We start from the raw sequence: 16,364 nt of genomic DNA, 5'->3' as shown, positions 1-16,364 counted from the left end.
AGGAGCCTCAGAACTTAGTATGGGACAGTCCCTGACTGTGATGACTCCACATCCGGTCCAGAGTGTCTTAGAAACCAAAGGCCACCAATAGATAATGGGAGGCCGACTTACTAAATTCCAGGCTATGCTTTTAGATACATGAAATAATACTTAAAACCTGGCAAATTTTGGGGCGCCTGGGTGGCTCAGTTGGGTGAGCGTCTGACTTCGGCTCAGGTCATGATCTCATAGTTTGTGAGTTTGAGCCCCGCGTCGGGCTCTGTGCTGACAGCTCAGAGCATGGAGCCTGTTTCAGATTCTGTGTCTCTCCATCTCTTGGCCCCTCCCCTGCTCATGCTTTGTGTCTCTCAATAATAAATAAACAATTAAAAAAATAAAAAAAAAAACAACCTGTCAAATTTTAAACCCAGCTACCCTTATGCCTGGGCCTGACCATCGTACTTCTATGTTGGAACATGACTGCTCAGATTATCAATCTTGTTCATTCTAGCAGATCAGATTTAAAAGATTCCTCTATTGAAAATGCAGATGATAATTAGTTTACTGATGGCAGTAGCTTCATGGATGAGGGAGAGAGAAAAGCTGGACATGCTATAGTTAGTCTAATTAAGACCATTGAGGCAAAAGCCCTTCCAATAAATACTTCTGCTCAAAAGACTGAATTGATAGCTCTTATCCATGCACCTCGATTGGAGCTTCAAATATGTTTTTCTGATGCTACATATCCATGGAGAAATCTGGAAGGAAAGAGGACTAGTTTCAAGGCATAATTCCCCAATCAAATATGGGCCTGAAATTATTACTCCTCTTGAGGCTGTATACCTACCTAAGGAGGTACCTGTAATTCACCTCAAAGGATATCCAAAGGACATGATCTAAAATCTAAAAGAAACAATTCAGCAGACCATCATGCCAAGCAGGCAGCGTGGGATAAACAAATATTTGATCTTATACCAGTCTTAACTCCAATAAAGTCCATAGCTCCAGTCTATTCAGGCCAAGAAATTCATATAGCCGAGGAACAAGGATATTCAAAAAATGCACAAGAGTGAAAAATCTTCATACCCAAGAATAATCGACGGAAGGTAACACAGGGTTTATAAACACCAGGCTATTCATTTGGGCAAAACTGCTTTAAAACATTTAATTAAAAATATATTTGATGGAGTAAACTTCACAGCCTCAGTAAAGCAGTTCCGCCAATCCTGTATTGTTTGTGTGCAGGTAAATCCAGAAGGCACCATCCGCCCTCCCCCACTTTTAAACCAGTCCAAAAACTTGGATCATACCCGGGAGAGGACTGGAAGCCTGATTTCACACAAATGCCTCCTTGCGAAGGCTGTAAGTTTCTACTAGTGTTTATTGATTCCTTCACTGGATGGATCGAGGCCTTTCCGTGTGAAACCGAAAGAACCACAGAAGTAACCAAAGTTTTGTTGCGAGAAATTATTCCCACATTTGGCCTTCCACGATCCCTTCAAAGTGACAATGGTCCCTCTTTTACTGCAGAAACAACTCAACAAATAGCGCAAGTTTTAAAAACTAAGTATTTTCTGTGTTCAGTCTGGCGTCCACCATCCTCTGGGAAGGTAGAAAAAGCTAACCATACTTTAAAATGACACCTTACTGGGGCGCCTGGGTGGCTCAGTTGGTTGAGCGTCCGACTTCAGCTCAAGTCATGATCTCGCGGTTTGTGAGTTCGAGCCCGGCACCAGGCTCTGTGCTGACAGCCGGGAGCCTGGAGCCTGCTTCGGATTCTGTGTCTCCTTCTCTCTCTGCCCATCTCCCCGCTTGGGCTCTGTCTCTCTCTGACTCTCAAAAATAAATAAATAAATGTAAAAAACAAGAATTTAAAATGACACCTTACTAAACTTAGTCTTAGAGACCCAGGAAAATTGGGTTACTCTTTTACCAATAGGACTTCTCAGAGCAAGAACTGCTTCAAAACAACCTCTAGGACTCAACCCTTTTATTTTATGGAAAGCCATTTCTTCCAGTGGATCTGTTATTAGGTGAAGATTGTAATGCTTTGTTAAATTATTCACTTGAGGCTAGTTTAATTCACAAATTACTTAATGAGTATACTGATCACATGCTCCCCAAACCTGATTTAACTACAACTGAAAGTCCACCCCATGTAAGTCCTGGAGATATAGTTTATTGAAAGAATTGGAAGTCAAATACAGCTGGAGACTTAAATCTAAAATGGAAAGGTCCATATCAGGTCATATTATGTACTCCCCCTGCAGTAAAATTAGAGGGACACTTCACAGGCTCATATATCTAGAATAAACCCTGTACCTCCTTCACAGGAGACCCATGAGCAAACAAATGCACCTCCGATTCTGTGAACCTGTAGAAGATCTCAAACTCTTCTTCAAATGATGATGAAGGTTGTATATTTCCTCTTTGATTTCTGTCCACCTATCTTGGCTGACAATTCCTTTCTACAATGGGCACAACATGATGCTAAACTACAAAATCAAACAGCTAGTTGCGTATGTGGAGTTTTGCCCATGTCAAGTACATCTGGGTTACCCTGGTGGGTTTCCCTTTTACAAGGCACAGATTGGCTCTCTCTCTATTCTTATATTTCAGTGATGATATATAATGATGCAATGTCTTGTGATAAACCTATCACTAATTAGGATGTTTCTTCCTGGCCCATGATCGATAGGATATGGAATTTACTGGGACATAACCAGACTTTTTCATGCCCTCAAACTATTAAAATCTTAACTGATTTTACAAACCCACAAATTGCTGCCTGCCAACAAGTGCCATAGTTATGAAACCCTACTTATCACTATGCTGAGAATGGCATATATCAAATTTGGGATGTATATTTATGGCTTACACCCACGACTGGACAGCTCAGTCAAAAGGCACTTTTATGCTGGGGACAAAGAAATCATACATATGATACCTGGGAAAATAGCCAACATCTGGGCGTTTAGGATGGCTATCATTAGAAACAAGTTCCCAAACCATTGTGCTCCAGGCTACTGACAAGTTTGCTACTGATTGGATAAGGCGACCTGGAATCAGACGGCCAGCTCCAAACAGAACCCACTGGTTATGTGGGACTAACCTATGGCCCTGGTTTCCTCTGGAGTGGATAGGTTGTTGCACCCTAAGTTTTGCCTGGATTCATGGGCACATTAACAAAACCATCTCTACCCTGACTAATCTTCCCAATTTAAAACAAAGGTGGGGGCACCCGGGTGGCTCAGTTGGTTAAGTGTCCGACTTCAGCTCAGGTCACGATCTTGTGGTTTGTGGGTTCGAGCCCCGCCCGCGTTGGGCTCTGTGCTGACAGCTCAGAGCCTGGAGCCTGCTTCAGGATCTGTGTCTCCCTCTCTCTCTGCCCCTCTCCCGCTTGCCCTCTGTCTCTATTTCTCTCTCTCAAAAATAAATGAAACCATTAAAAAAAAAATAAAAAAACAACAAAGATGGACACGATCTGGTTTTCAATGGTATGATCATTTGGCATCCATTTTTCTCCATCTGTAGGGTTAGAAAGTATAATTTGGCACATGGAAGTCCTTAGTAAATACACCATAAAGGCACTCAGTGATTCACAGAACAGTGTCTCCTTACTTAATACTGAAGTTGCACAGATGAGCAAAGCAGTTCTACAAAATAGAGTGGCTTCAGATGCTCTAACCACAGCACAAGGTGGCACATAGGCCATTATTAAAACAGAATTCTGTGTGCATAACCCAGGTTATCACAGAAATGTCACAGGGTTACTAAAAAATGTGAATATCCCAATTGGGGCTCTACAAAGTCCTTCTCTCTCGTTTTTTAAAAAGTTATTTTTTAAGTGGGGTAGGGGCAGAGAGAGAGGGAGAGAGAGAATCCCACACAGGCTTCACACTGTCAGTGGTGTGAGGGCAGAGCCCCATGTGGGGCTTGAACTCACAAACCGTGAGATCATGACCTGAGCTGACATCGAGAGCTGGACGCTTAACTGACTAAGCCACCCCAAAATCCTTCTCTCTCTTTCAATGATTGGTTACGTTCCTGGCCTGGGGAGGGTTATGGTCAACAAAATTAGGGATCTTTTCATTGGACTTCTCATTCTTTTTTTTTTTTTTTTTCACATTTATTTATTTTTGAGAAACAGAGTGAGACAAAGCGTGAGCGGGGGAGGGGGAGAGAGAGAAGGAGACACAGAATCGGAAGCAGGCTCCAGGTTCTGAGCAAGAGGTCAGCACAGAGCCCGATGCGGGGCTCGAACCCACGAACTGTGAGATCATGACCTGAGCCGAGGTCGGACGCTCAACCAACTGAGCCACCTGGGCGCCCCTGGACTTCTCATTCTTATAGCCACACTCATCGTAGTGTGTTGCTTTCTTAATAACTCACTACTTCCCTCACTACTTGCCAAGACTCCTTCCCTGCCATAACTTCAAGCTGCAGGTGATCCTTTCCACTCCACATGTGTGCCCCCCCCCTTGGACTCGCTGCTTCTCCTTTCATAACTCCTACTTACAAAAGCCCCCCACTGACAGTGTTGACCCATAGTTAGGGACATCCCCACGCCCCTATTCAGCAGGAAGAAGTTACAGAAGACAAGACCTTCCACTCTCAGCAACCTTAAAGATTTAGAGGTTAAAATTGTTCAGGGTGGCGAATGATGTGGGGAAACCGAGGCAAGCTGAGGTCAAAGCACAAGCTAACAACCACCTGGGGGAGGGGAGGAACCTCCCAGGTCAGGTGGGATGAGTGTGACATCCCTCGGGCACTCCTGGCTGCCCAAGAACCAAGGAAAGGGAAAAAACTAATGGTTCACTGATAGAGATCCCAGTCATGCAGGACAGAGTCTCCATCAGTTTATAACTATCTTAATGATTACAAGGTAAAAAGCAATCAAAAAAACTTTTTTAATGTTTATTTATTTTTAAGAGAGAGAGAGCGAGTGAGCAAGCAGGGGAGGGGCCGAGAGAGAGAGGGAGACACAGAATCCGAAGCAGGCTCCAGGCTCTGAGCTGTCAGCACGGAGCCCGACGCAGGGCTCGAACCCACAAACAGTGAGATCATAACCTGAGCTGAAGTCAGATGCTTAATGACTGAGCCACCTAGGCGCCCCTAAGGTAAAAAGCAATTTTATCTATAGCAAACTTCCAGAAACCTGTAGATTCAACTTCTTGGGACCCTGATGTCATCCTCCCCTCCATAGGATAGAAAATTCGTATATAATCAGTCACTCCTTACACTTAGAATGCGGCTCTTTCTGCCCATGGGTCCTATCCCCGTGCTTTAATAAAACCACTTTTTTTCTGCAACAAAGATGTCTCCAGAATTCTTTCTTGGCTGTCGGCTCCGAACCTCAACACTTCAAACCACATCAGACCTATATACGAAAAGTGGCTATTCAGGTGCTGGCTAGGTTGGGGGCATTCACGCATAAGATTTGTACGGACATATGACTCCCGGCACACCTCAGGGAGATGAAGGAACCCTCTGAGAGACAGCAGACTGACCCAAGCGCAATGCCACACAAGCAGAACCCTGTGTGCTCAGAGCTGTGCTGCAGCATCTGTGCCTTGGTTTGAGGGCACAGCGGATGACAGTGTCCATCTATGTATCTGTTTGGCTGAGGCACTTCTCGCCGCAGATGTTACACTGAATATGCTGCAGAACATTTCTGAAGGATTGGCGGTGTACCCCGAAGTAATTGAGCAGTGCGTTCAGCAAGAGCTGCCTTTCACGGCCACGGAGAACGTCATCACGGCCACGGTGAAAGCTGGGGCTAGCTTCCAGGATCGCTACGAGAAAATAAGAGTGCTTTCCTAACAGGCAGCCGCTGTGGTCAAGCAGGAAGGAAGAGGGTGACAGTGACCTCATAGAGCGAAGCCAGGATGATGCCTCTTTCAGTCCCATTCACTCCCAGTCGGACCGTCTACTGGATCCTTCTTTTACAGGTCGTGCATCCCAACAGGTGCAGAGATTCCTAGAAGAGGAGGTTTATCCCCTGCTAAAACCACACGAAGGTGTCATGAAGGTGAAAGCGGAATTACGTCTGTAGAGTTGGAAGAGAATTAAACAAGAAATCCTCGTTGGCTCTGTGAACTTTTGTTACTGAGTCACGGAAACTTGCTCCTCCAGTCCCTTATTCTACCTCAAGAGCCGTTAACCTGCAATTGATCGGTACTTTTTGTCTGCATGACACATTTCTCAGCATTCACAATGCAGAAATAAACTACGTTAACTTGGACTCTGTTTTCTCTGTGTTTTCGTTTGCCTGTTCTAACAACAACCCAAAAATGATCTATCTGTAACACAGCCCAGTCTCCATCACTTCGGCACATCACAGGGGTAGAAAAGAGTCACACGGCTAGCACCCTTTCGTCTAGGGCAGAACTTCATGCCTCCCTGGACCACAAGCCCATCTCCCTCCAGAGATCCAGCCCAGAGCCCAGCTGAACACACAAATAGGCAAGCAGAATGAAGTTGGCCCCAGGCCTCCGCACATCTCACCTCCCCCCGCCATGGCCCTCCAAGCTTCCTGGCTGCACCCTTCTGCCCCCCACTCCCAGGCCAACTCCTAGCCTCTGAGTCACCGGGGAGCTTTCTTTGTGGGATAGTTAACCAGGGTTTCAGTGTTAATATAAAACAATGTCCAGTGAAATCCATTGTTTCCTAAGTGACTCCCCTATTTTAATGACAACTGATGCTGCCTCTGTGCCTTCATACATGATGTCCCCTCTGCCTGGGTGATCCCCAACTCTTCCAGATACTACATTCCTATAGAATCCGTCTGTGCATAAAGAAGCCTCTCAAATCCCCATTTTATATTGGGTCCTTTTAGGACATGATCTCAGCGCCTGTTATATTTCCTTTTACAGCATACATTTTATAATTGTACGCTAATTTGTACATTTATATGTCTAATATTGCCTCTCTAGTAGATCGTAAACTTCATGAACTCACTACTAACTCAGTGCAAATGAAAGAATTGTAGGGAGTGTGTGTACCCAGGCTTGGCTTTGGAAAAGAAGTTGGGTGTCCTTCTGAAGCCCTGGGCTCACTTCTGCTCCATATACCTAAAGGTAGCTTAGTCTGCGACCAGTTCATAAGAAAGGTAATTTTTAAAATTTTAAGTAGCGATACAGTAAAACCTTGCATTGCAAGTAACTTGTCAGCGAGTGTTCCCCAAGATGAGCAAACGTTTCTAATAAATTTTGACTTGATAAATGAGCGATATCTTGCCATATGAGTAGTGCGTCATGCCAAAAGTCACATGACCGCAACTGAGCCAATAATTCTTGAAATTCGCTTTGATAGACAAGTGCTCTGCGTTACAAGCATGTTTCCGGAGCGAATTATGCTCGCGAACCAAGGTTTTACTGTAGATCCTTGCTACAACAAATAACTGTGTTGTGAAGGTGACAGATGTGTAAAGTGTGGAGGCCGCTTTTAGGCAAACAGGCTCGAGCGATGGGATACAGAAAGGGCCTGGTGACCACCTGGCTGAATACAGACAGGCCCTTCGGGCAACTCACCCTGAAATATCCATAGGCTCTAACTGACCAGCGGGCGACTTGCAGCTAGGCACGCTTACCCAAAAAGGGAAATTCTGTACTCACCATACCTCCTCACTTTCCCTCCTCGAAAGCGGCCCCCACCCTCTGCCTCCTGGCAGACTGCCTCTCCTCTGCTGTCCTGCGACGCCCCCCTGTGGTGTATTACCTAAACTTCTATCTCCTTTGTTCTGCCTCGTGAATTCTTTCACCTCCCGTGCCACTGGCATCCACCTGATGGTTGCCCCACATTTGGAGGTCCCCATCGAATTGAGAGACACCATTTAGGCACCACATTAAGGTTGATAATAATTAGGATCTTTAGATGAATGTAAGATACTGTAACCAAAGTGTGATGCCCTCATGTCATGAGCCTAAAATGATTGGAAATAGCAGAGCTTGACAATCAAAAGTTGGGTAGGCGAGAGTCAGAAAATTTGGGTTTGAATATTTGAACTTTGCTTACTGGTTATGTATCCTTGGGCAAATTACTGTCTCTGTGCCTTGGTTTCTTTATCTATAAAAAAGGAATAGGGGCGCCTGGGTGGCTCAGTCGGTTAAGCGTCCAACTTCGGCTCAGGTCACGATCTCACGGTCCGTGAGTTCGAGCCCCGCGTCGGGCTCTGTGCTGACAGCTCAGAGCCGGGAGCCTGTTTCGGATTCTGTGTCTCCCTCTCTCTCTGACCCTCCCCTGTTCATGTTCTTTCTATCTCTGTCTCAAAAATAAATAAACGTTAAAAAAAAAAAGGAATAAAAAATTCCTTACCTTCAGAAGGCCGATATAAAGATGAAATAACACATATAAAGTGCTTGGCTCTTAGGGGGTGTTAAAAATAAAACAAAATTCAACCAGCAATTTTGAAGATCTAATTGGCTTCCTTGAGCAATTCATGAATTAGGAAGCTTGCTGTCCAGCAAGTAGAGAGGTGCTGGAGGAATGGTATAAGATGAAAGGTTTTCACAGGAAAGAGGTTGGAGCAAGGAAGCTGATTAGCAAAAGAAAAGAAAGATTTGCTACATCTTCTTTTGGCAGGGAAGGGAAAGGCAGGGTATGTTTGTTTGTTTGTTTAAGTGGGACACATTTGACACAGAATGCTACATTAGTTTCAGGTATACAACATAGTTTTTCAACAAGTCTATGCGATCTGCTATGCACATCACAGGTGTAGTTATCACTGCCACCAAACAACCTACTAGAATACTATTGACTGTATTCCCTCTGCTGTACCTTTAATCCCCATGATGTATTCATTCCATGTCTGGAAGAACGTGCCTTCCTCTCCCCTTTATCCCCTCCCTCTCGCTTCCCGCAACCATCAGTTTGTTCTCAGTATTTGTGGGTCAGGTTCTGCTTTTTGTTTGTTTGTTTATTCATTTGTCTTCTAGGTTCCACATATAAGCGGAGTCCTGTGGTATTTGTCTTTCTCTGACTTATCTCACTCAGCACAGTACCGTCTAGGTCCATCTATGTTGTCACAAATGGCAAGATCTCATTTTTGTGTGTGTGATTTGGTAATATTCCATTATATACATCTTTACCAGTTCATCTCTTGATGGACATTGGGGCTGCTTCCATATCTTGGCTATTGCAAATGATGCTGCAATAAACATAGGGGTGCATATATCTCTTCGAATTAGAGTTTTTGTTTTCTTCAGGTAAATGTCCAGAAGTGGAATTACTGGATCGTATGGTGGCTGTATTTTTAACTTTTATGAGGAACCTCCATACTGTTTTCGACAGGGACTGAATCAGTTTACATTCCCACCAGCAGGGTATGACGGTTTCTTCTCTCCACATCTTCCCCAACACTTGTTATTTCTTGTCTTTTTAAGACTAGCCATTCTGACAGGTGTAATAGTTCACCTGTAATAGTGGTGATTTCAAGGTGATTATTTCATTTGACAGAGTTGGTTGTGTTTTTGTTTGTTTGTTTGTTTGTTTGTTTTTTTACCATGCAGATTGCTTCTAGCACTGATCAGGAAATTTTGAGATTGACTGTTAAAGGATCACATTCCTGAAATAGGTTGAAACCGTAGTTCTTGGTTTGCTGTCCTGGGGAGCCAATGACTCCATTTGGAACTTGTTGTTTCTTTTTTTAACGGAAGAGCCCTGTACAAGTTTACTATGACTTGTTTAGACACAAAAGCATACTTCAGGGAACAGGTATGGGAAACCCATGGAAATGACAGACCCAAGCAGGTGTCTGTTATTTTGTGATTCTGGCTTAACAAATTAAAAAATCGCAAAGAAAGTTTAGAAGTCAATGTTTATGCTTCAAGAGAATAGTACTTTTTATAACTATTTCATTTAGTAAAGACTTAAGAGTTTTAAATACCTGTAATATCCTCTGAATGCATGATTATGCTTTTTTAAAACTTTTCTGAAGTAGAGAATATTTCATTGCTGGGATTAGTTTATGAATTTTTTTTGTCACTAAACACATCTGTAAAGTGATAGACACTTTATGAGTAAGGAATGACCAAAAATACTCTCAAACTTCAATATATTATTCAGTGGCTTTTGCAATTACTAATATTGCATGTATATTAGGCCTTATTGACTTATGGTCTCTATATCTTTTTTTTTTTTTTTTGAGAGAGAGAGAGAGAGAGCTTGAGCAAAGGGGGAGAGGGGCAGAGGGAGAGGGAGAGAGAGACTTAAGCAGGCTCCACACTCAGCTTGCAGCCCGATGCTAGGCTCAATCCCATGACCCTGGGATCATGACCTGAGTCAAAATCAAGAGTCGAAGGCTCAACCAACTGAGCCACCCAGGCACCCCTCTGTATCTTCTTAAAGAACACAGTGGGAGCACCTGAGTGGCTCAGTCAGTTAAGCATCCAATTCTTGATTTTGGCTCAGGTCATGATCTCACAGTTCGTGGGATTGAGTCCTGCATGGGACTCTGTACTGACAGTGCAGAGCTGCTTGGGATTCTCTCTCTCTCTCCCTCTCTCTGCCCCTTCACTGCCTTGTTTGCTCTCTCTCTCTTGCTCTCCCTCTCTCTCTCCCTCAAAATAAATACATAGACATTAAAAACAAACAAACAAAAAAGAACACTGTGAAACAGCTTTTCCTAGCTTATTTATTGCAATGAACATCATGGTCATTAGCCACTGTTGGTCCAGATAACCCCTATTACTTGGGGCTGTTCCTCCACTTTCCTATTCTTCCTGTTTTTTGCTACTCTTGACTATAGTTATAACCCCTTAATGGAATACCTTCCTCTATAGCTTGACAGTTGGTGAAGGAAACTATGCTGGGACATATTCCATATCTGTAGGTGGTGAAAGGGAAAATAAAAGAGAGAAAGGCATTAACTGAAATCAAGCTGTAAAGAAATAGGACATCAAAATACCAGGGATTAAAGTCTCCGACACTGTGGGCTAGCTTAGTGCTTCTGGCCTCGAAAACATACTTCTAAGGAGCGGTCCAGTTCCAATCAATATATGATTATAGAATTGTGGTTCCCGTGTTTCTTGATGAAGGATCTCCAAAAAAGAATATTTTTTAGCATTCTCCTTCCAAACTATAGATTCGCAGTTCTCGACTTTTTCTCTATGTCGTGGTGAGGTGGTGGGGGAAGAGGGCCAGAGAGAAGGTTTCCTAGAAAAGGAATCAGCAGAGTCTAGTGAAACCAGAGCATTAGAAGCAAACTTATGAGTTCTAGCCCAGCTCTGTGACTGAGCATGGGGTGGCTGAAGGAAGCTGGCTTAATGTTTTGAGGCTGTACTTTTTGCGTCGACTTTTTTGCATCTACCCAACTCACTGGGTTGGGATGAATAGAGAGGGATACTGCCTTTTGTGATAAGTGTGATGCTGAGTTTTGAAATATTCAAAGTGAAAGGAAAATGTAAAGTTCCATCTCTTGTTCCCCATGTCAGCCTGGACAGAAGCCCTCACGCGACCTCATCTGTCGGCGTGACTCACTTTCCTGACTCTACCCTTGCTTCTTCCATCTCCAACAGATTGCCACCAAACGAATGCTTTTCCTGAGAGTCTGATTAAATCACAGCTCTGCCCCACATTGCAATGGCACCCTCCACAGAATGAGCTTAAATGTCTCTGCAAAACATTTTTTTAATTCCCCAAATATTTACCCTGTTCCTAATATGGACCAGGCATTGCACAAAGCGCTAGGGATTCAATGAGAAATATGGCACAGCCCTAATCGCAGAGGAACTTGTAGACCAATGAGGAGAAAGCAGACAATTTCTGTCTTGATCTGTTCAGGCCGCCATAACAAAGTACCACACGGTTGGTGGCTTGTGAACAACAGACATTTATTTCTCACCGTTCTGGAGGTTGGAAGTCCGGTTTCAGGGTGCCGGCACCTGGTCAGCTTGCAGACTTCTTACTGTATCTTCACATGGCAGGAGGGACTAGAGAGCGCTGTGGGATCTCTTCTAGAAGGGCTCCACACTCATGACCTCATCACCTCCAAAGACTCCACCTCCTAACACCATCACATTGGGGGCTAGGATTTAATATATGAATTTGGGGGGAACACTAATATTCATGCTATAGCAATTTCTTCATTTACTTTTTCAATGACACTGGCTTATTTAAAAAATCATTCACCTGATCAACATATATTTGAGTGTCTATTTTTTTTAGATATGAAATTTATTGTCAAATTGGTTTCCATTGAGTGTCTATGAAATGATAGGACTAGGACTTGGGGTAACAGTGGTGGATGAAATTAAATATTCACCCTCTTAGTGGTGGCTTAGGTGACTCCTAAGAATACTACATCTCAGAACTATAGAAAGGAAAATGCAAAAATTAACTTTCCTACCCTATATCTTTCCTTTCTACTTCCCAAAGGTAATCATCATTAATGACTTTTTGTGTTTCCAAGATGTTCTATGCTTATGCAAAATGCAGGACTATTTTATTTTTAAGCAAATGGATCAAGCTCTAACTCTACACAATGTATTTAACTGAGTCGTATTTAACACCATTGCAATAGGTATGTGTCTTACAATCAATATCATCTTATATTTCTGATGGACAGAATATTTTTCTTCTTTTTGGTACATAAAATCAGGGTGAGTCTTAGGGTTGAGTCAATAAAATATGGTATTTTAATAGTACAGGACTTGACTACAAGAACACAATACTGAGCCAGTCAGGATTGCATTAATTACATTAGACTACGAGTAACAGAGATTAAAAACAATAGCTAAAAAAGGAATGTAATTTTTCCTTACCTAATAAGAAGTTCAGGAGTTGAGAATGCAGAGTATATGCATGGCTTTAATAACCCCCCAGGGTTCAAACTCCTTTTGTCTTTCTGCTTCTCATGGCGGTCACACTTGGTGGCTCTTTTCTTCCCAATAGAGTGACCACATTCCAGGCAGGAAGAAAGATGTCATCTGCCTCTAACCACTCAATATGCAGCAGTGGAGAAGGAACAGGTAAACGTAATAAACAAAAACTACCATTCAGGAAAGGGGACGATGGGAAACATGTGGTGGTCACCGGTCCATAGCTATCATCAAATTCTGCCTGGCAGACGTGGTGAGGACTCTGGGCCTTAGCACAGGGGAAGCTCATGGGTTACACAAGCTGGCAACTCCCGAGTCTGCTTTCTGGGAGCATCTTCCTTGTGCATTGTCCTCTGTGGACCTCGGTCTTTCCTCTCCGAGGTGAGGATTATAATGGATGCACTTCTAGGAGTTTGCCCAGCTTTTGAAACCCACTTATTTTGGTGGCAGTTTGAGTGCACTGAGATTATTCTAGCACCTAAATAAAAGCTTTTACAGGCCAGGTTTAGGGCACCTTTGACCACTTTATTCTATCTAGATTTTGCAAGCCTGCTGTCTGTTTGCTTCCAGTCATTTCCACACATCAGAAACAACAGCCAAAGATCTTGTGAAGACATACTTTTTACATGTGACAATTCTGACCTTTTCCCCACTGGCTTCTGTGCTACCTTTTCAGATGGCTCCTGCTGTGAGGAAATTTGAGAAAATGGCAAATTCGATCACACCAGAAGCTTTCTGCTCTTTTATGAAAGTAGCACTGATTTTCTCTCCTAAGCCTGTACTTATAATGCCTTCTGTTTGAAGTAGGGTAGCAGTTGGCTTTCTTAACTCTGCAAGGCTACAAACTATGGAACAGTAGTAGGTTGTGCTGTCCCAGAATGGGTGCGTTATCCCCAATCCCCCGTGTTCTTCTTACAATCTTACTGTGACCCTCCTATTGAATGATGGGTTCTAAGCTCCTTCCTTAAGCATCCCGGTTGCTTGTGGCTACTGTACAAGTGACATTTTGGTCATAAAAGTGATATGGCTTCCTTCCATTCTCTTAGAAGGCTCACTCCTAGGACTGTGAGAAAGCCCAAGCCACATAGAAAAGTCACGGTAGCTATTCTGGACAACAGACCCAGCCCCATCAACCTCCCTTCATATGAATGCTGGGGACTGTTCAATCAAATGAAATAAAAATAAAAATGACCATTTTCAGAAAATACTGAACATAGACATAGATGTGTAGCACATTGGGAGATAAAAACTAGTCTAGATGATGTTTGAATAAAGTGTTTCAATTATGGATCGATGAATTAAAGACATAAATCATTGTGATCGGTTAAAACTACTTAAGGGATAACCTCATAGGACTATTACTCTGAAAAATACTGAAGGTTTTTTGCTTGCCCATAGCACGAGTTTTGTTAAGATAACAAGTAATGTTTTTAAGGTTTGAGAATTCTCACTTTATATACTTTTTGAAAGTATGCTTTTGAAAGATACTTTTGAAAGACAGTTCCTGATTTATTATTTAAAAAAATTTTTAAAATATTTATTTATTTTTGAGAGAGAGAGGAGGGGCAGAGAGAGAGTGAGATACAGAATCTGAAGCAGACTCTAGGTTCCGAGCTGTCAGCACAGAGTCCAACATGGGGTTTGAACCCACCAACCACGAGATCATGACCTGAGCCGATGTCGGATGCTTCACCCACTGAGCCACTCAGGTGCCCTGACAGTTGCTGAGATATTAAAGGGAATACTCAAACTGATAAACAGATAATTTGAAATGTAAGATTTTAAGGAAACACTGAATGTGTATACTCAGGGTAAAATGTAATGATAGAGAAATATGAAAGTTTTACATAAAAATGTTTTGAAGACCGTATGTCTCAACTCATCTATTGTTTGATTTGTAGACAGCCATCATATGTGAACATTTGCCCATATATCTGAATTCCACATGAGATGCTATGTTAGTCAAGATAATTAGGATAAACTTTGGGAATACACAGACTTGGAAATCAATGGTTTAACATTAAAAGCATATTTCTTACTCACATAATGTGGGTTGGACACTTTCTCTGGGACGTTATCCTCCAAATGGAGACTCAAGGATCCAAGGACCTTTCATGGTATATTGCGATCATCTTTCACAAATGACCTTTGATGCAGAAAGGGAAGAGCAAGCATATCTAGTGCTCACACCTCAACACAGAAGTGACACTCGTCGCTCACTCGTATTTGACCGGCACTTGCCAACCTAACTGCAAGGGACTCTGGGAAATCTCCCTCTTCCTATGTGCTAGAAAGGGTCAAGGACTTGCTATCGATCACATCACTCTGCCACAAACTCTATTATTAAACTGATTATGCTAATAAAATCCAAGCTTTTATAGACTTGTCCACTTTCTGCACTATGCAAAAAAAAAAAAAAAAAAAAAAAAGGATCGGAATACAGCTCTACTGTTGTCTGTCCAATGAAGAGTAGCGCGTTGTACATCAGATCAGGCTACGGGAAGCCACGTCCACTGAGGAGTGGCCGCGTCACCCAGAAGTCACCGGATTCGAGCAGAGAGCATTAAGTGGATGAAACTACTGTCTTTCTTGGGGGAAAGAGTACGTTCTGACGGAATGGGAGACTTGTGTTATGTTCTTCATTCTCCTCCAGAAAGAATCCTTTAAACTCACTTATTTGAAGACACAACTGATGAGTACTATTTCATTATGATAATCCTTAAGGTACAGCACTGACATCTCAACAGAGAAGTTTTTATGGCGAAGGATGAAAGATTTTAAAGTGTAACTTCGGGCTGTTTGAGCTGGGTGTTCGGAGTGGGGCTATATTCATCGGAGTGAAGATAGTTGTTTATTTCTGTGTTGTATAAAAGTACAGGATGGGCAGGGTCTACTGAGAAGCCATCCAGATGCCCAGGCTAGTGGGGGCTCTGCCCTAGTCCAAAGAGCGTGTTACTGTCTGCAGGGTTGAAGCTGAGTTCCACCTCCACATGCAGCCGGCCGAAAGACACAAAGCAGATGACCAGGCTGTGGGATTTCCTCTTAAGCAAGTGATGTCAAAGTTGTACACTTTGCTTCTACTCGCCTTCCATTGGCGTGAAGTTTGGCCACCTCTAGTCTTAAAGGGACTGGTCTCTGCTTGAGAAGCTAAGTATCTATGTGGGGATATTCAGCAGACTCTGCCGTGGAGGGCTTTCCTCTGCTTTGAAATCACTTCCGAAGACCTTCCTCACCAGAGAACTCCGTATTCAGAAGTTATACATTGTCTCCCTTCTTTTCAAAAGGAAGAAGATATCTTAGTTGCCATGATAGGCACAGACCGAATATAGGCAAACCATCCCCTGCAGCGTGTCCACAACCGTAGAAAGTAGCTTGTCTTTGGGTTTAGGCTCTGAAACCTTCACTTGCAGACTGGCCTCACTCGCCAAATACATTCATTGGCTGATCTGCAGGCCTCGTAAGGACACACTGAGGCTCTGATTCCAGATGCTTGCCCTCTAGGCAAAATGCACCTAAGGTCGCATAGCAGGAGGGAGATTTGAGAGAGATTCCTCCCAGGCCATGCCA

The 16,364-nt window shown here is 43.1% G+C and overlaps 1 long non-coding RNA gene and 1 pseudogene across 1 annotated transcript; one reads left to right on the top strand and one right to left on the bottom strand.

Moving 5' to 3' along the window:
* Positions 1 to 5,177: 5,177 nt before the first annotated feature.
* Positions 5,178 to 6,497, top strand: LOC101089232 (annotated as a pseudogene).
* A 4,015-nt stretch (positions 6,498 to 10,512) lies between these two features.
* LOC123382847 lies at positions 10,513 to 14,400 on the bottom strand. The gene is made up of 3 exons (XR_006591916.1): positions 12,741 to 14,400; positions 11,822 to 11,983; positions 10,513 to 11,133 (listed from the first exon to the last, which is right to left on the bottom strand). It is a non-coding gene; the product is annotated as an uncharacterized LOC123382847 (long non-coding RNA).
* Between the last annotated feature and the right edge of the window lie 1,964 nt (positions 14,401 to 16,364).

The sequence above is a fragment of the Felis catus genome, chromosome F1 (assembly GCF_018350175.1).
Source record: "Felis catus isolate Fca126 chromosome F1, F.catus_Fca126_mat1.0, whole genome shotgun sequence".
In the NCBI taxonomy this organism is placed as follows: Eukaryota; Metazoa; Chordata; class Mammalia; order Carnivora; family Felidae; genus Felis; species Felis catus.
This window is presented reverse-complemented; position numbering and strand designations above follow the sequence as displayed.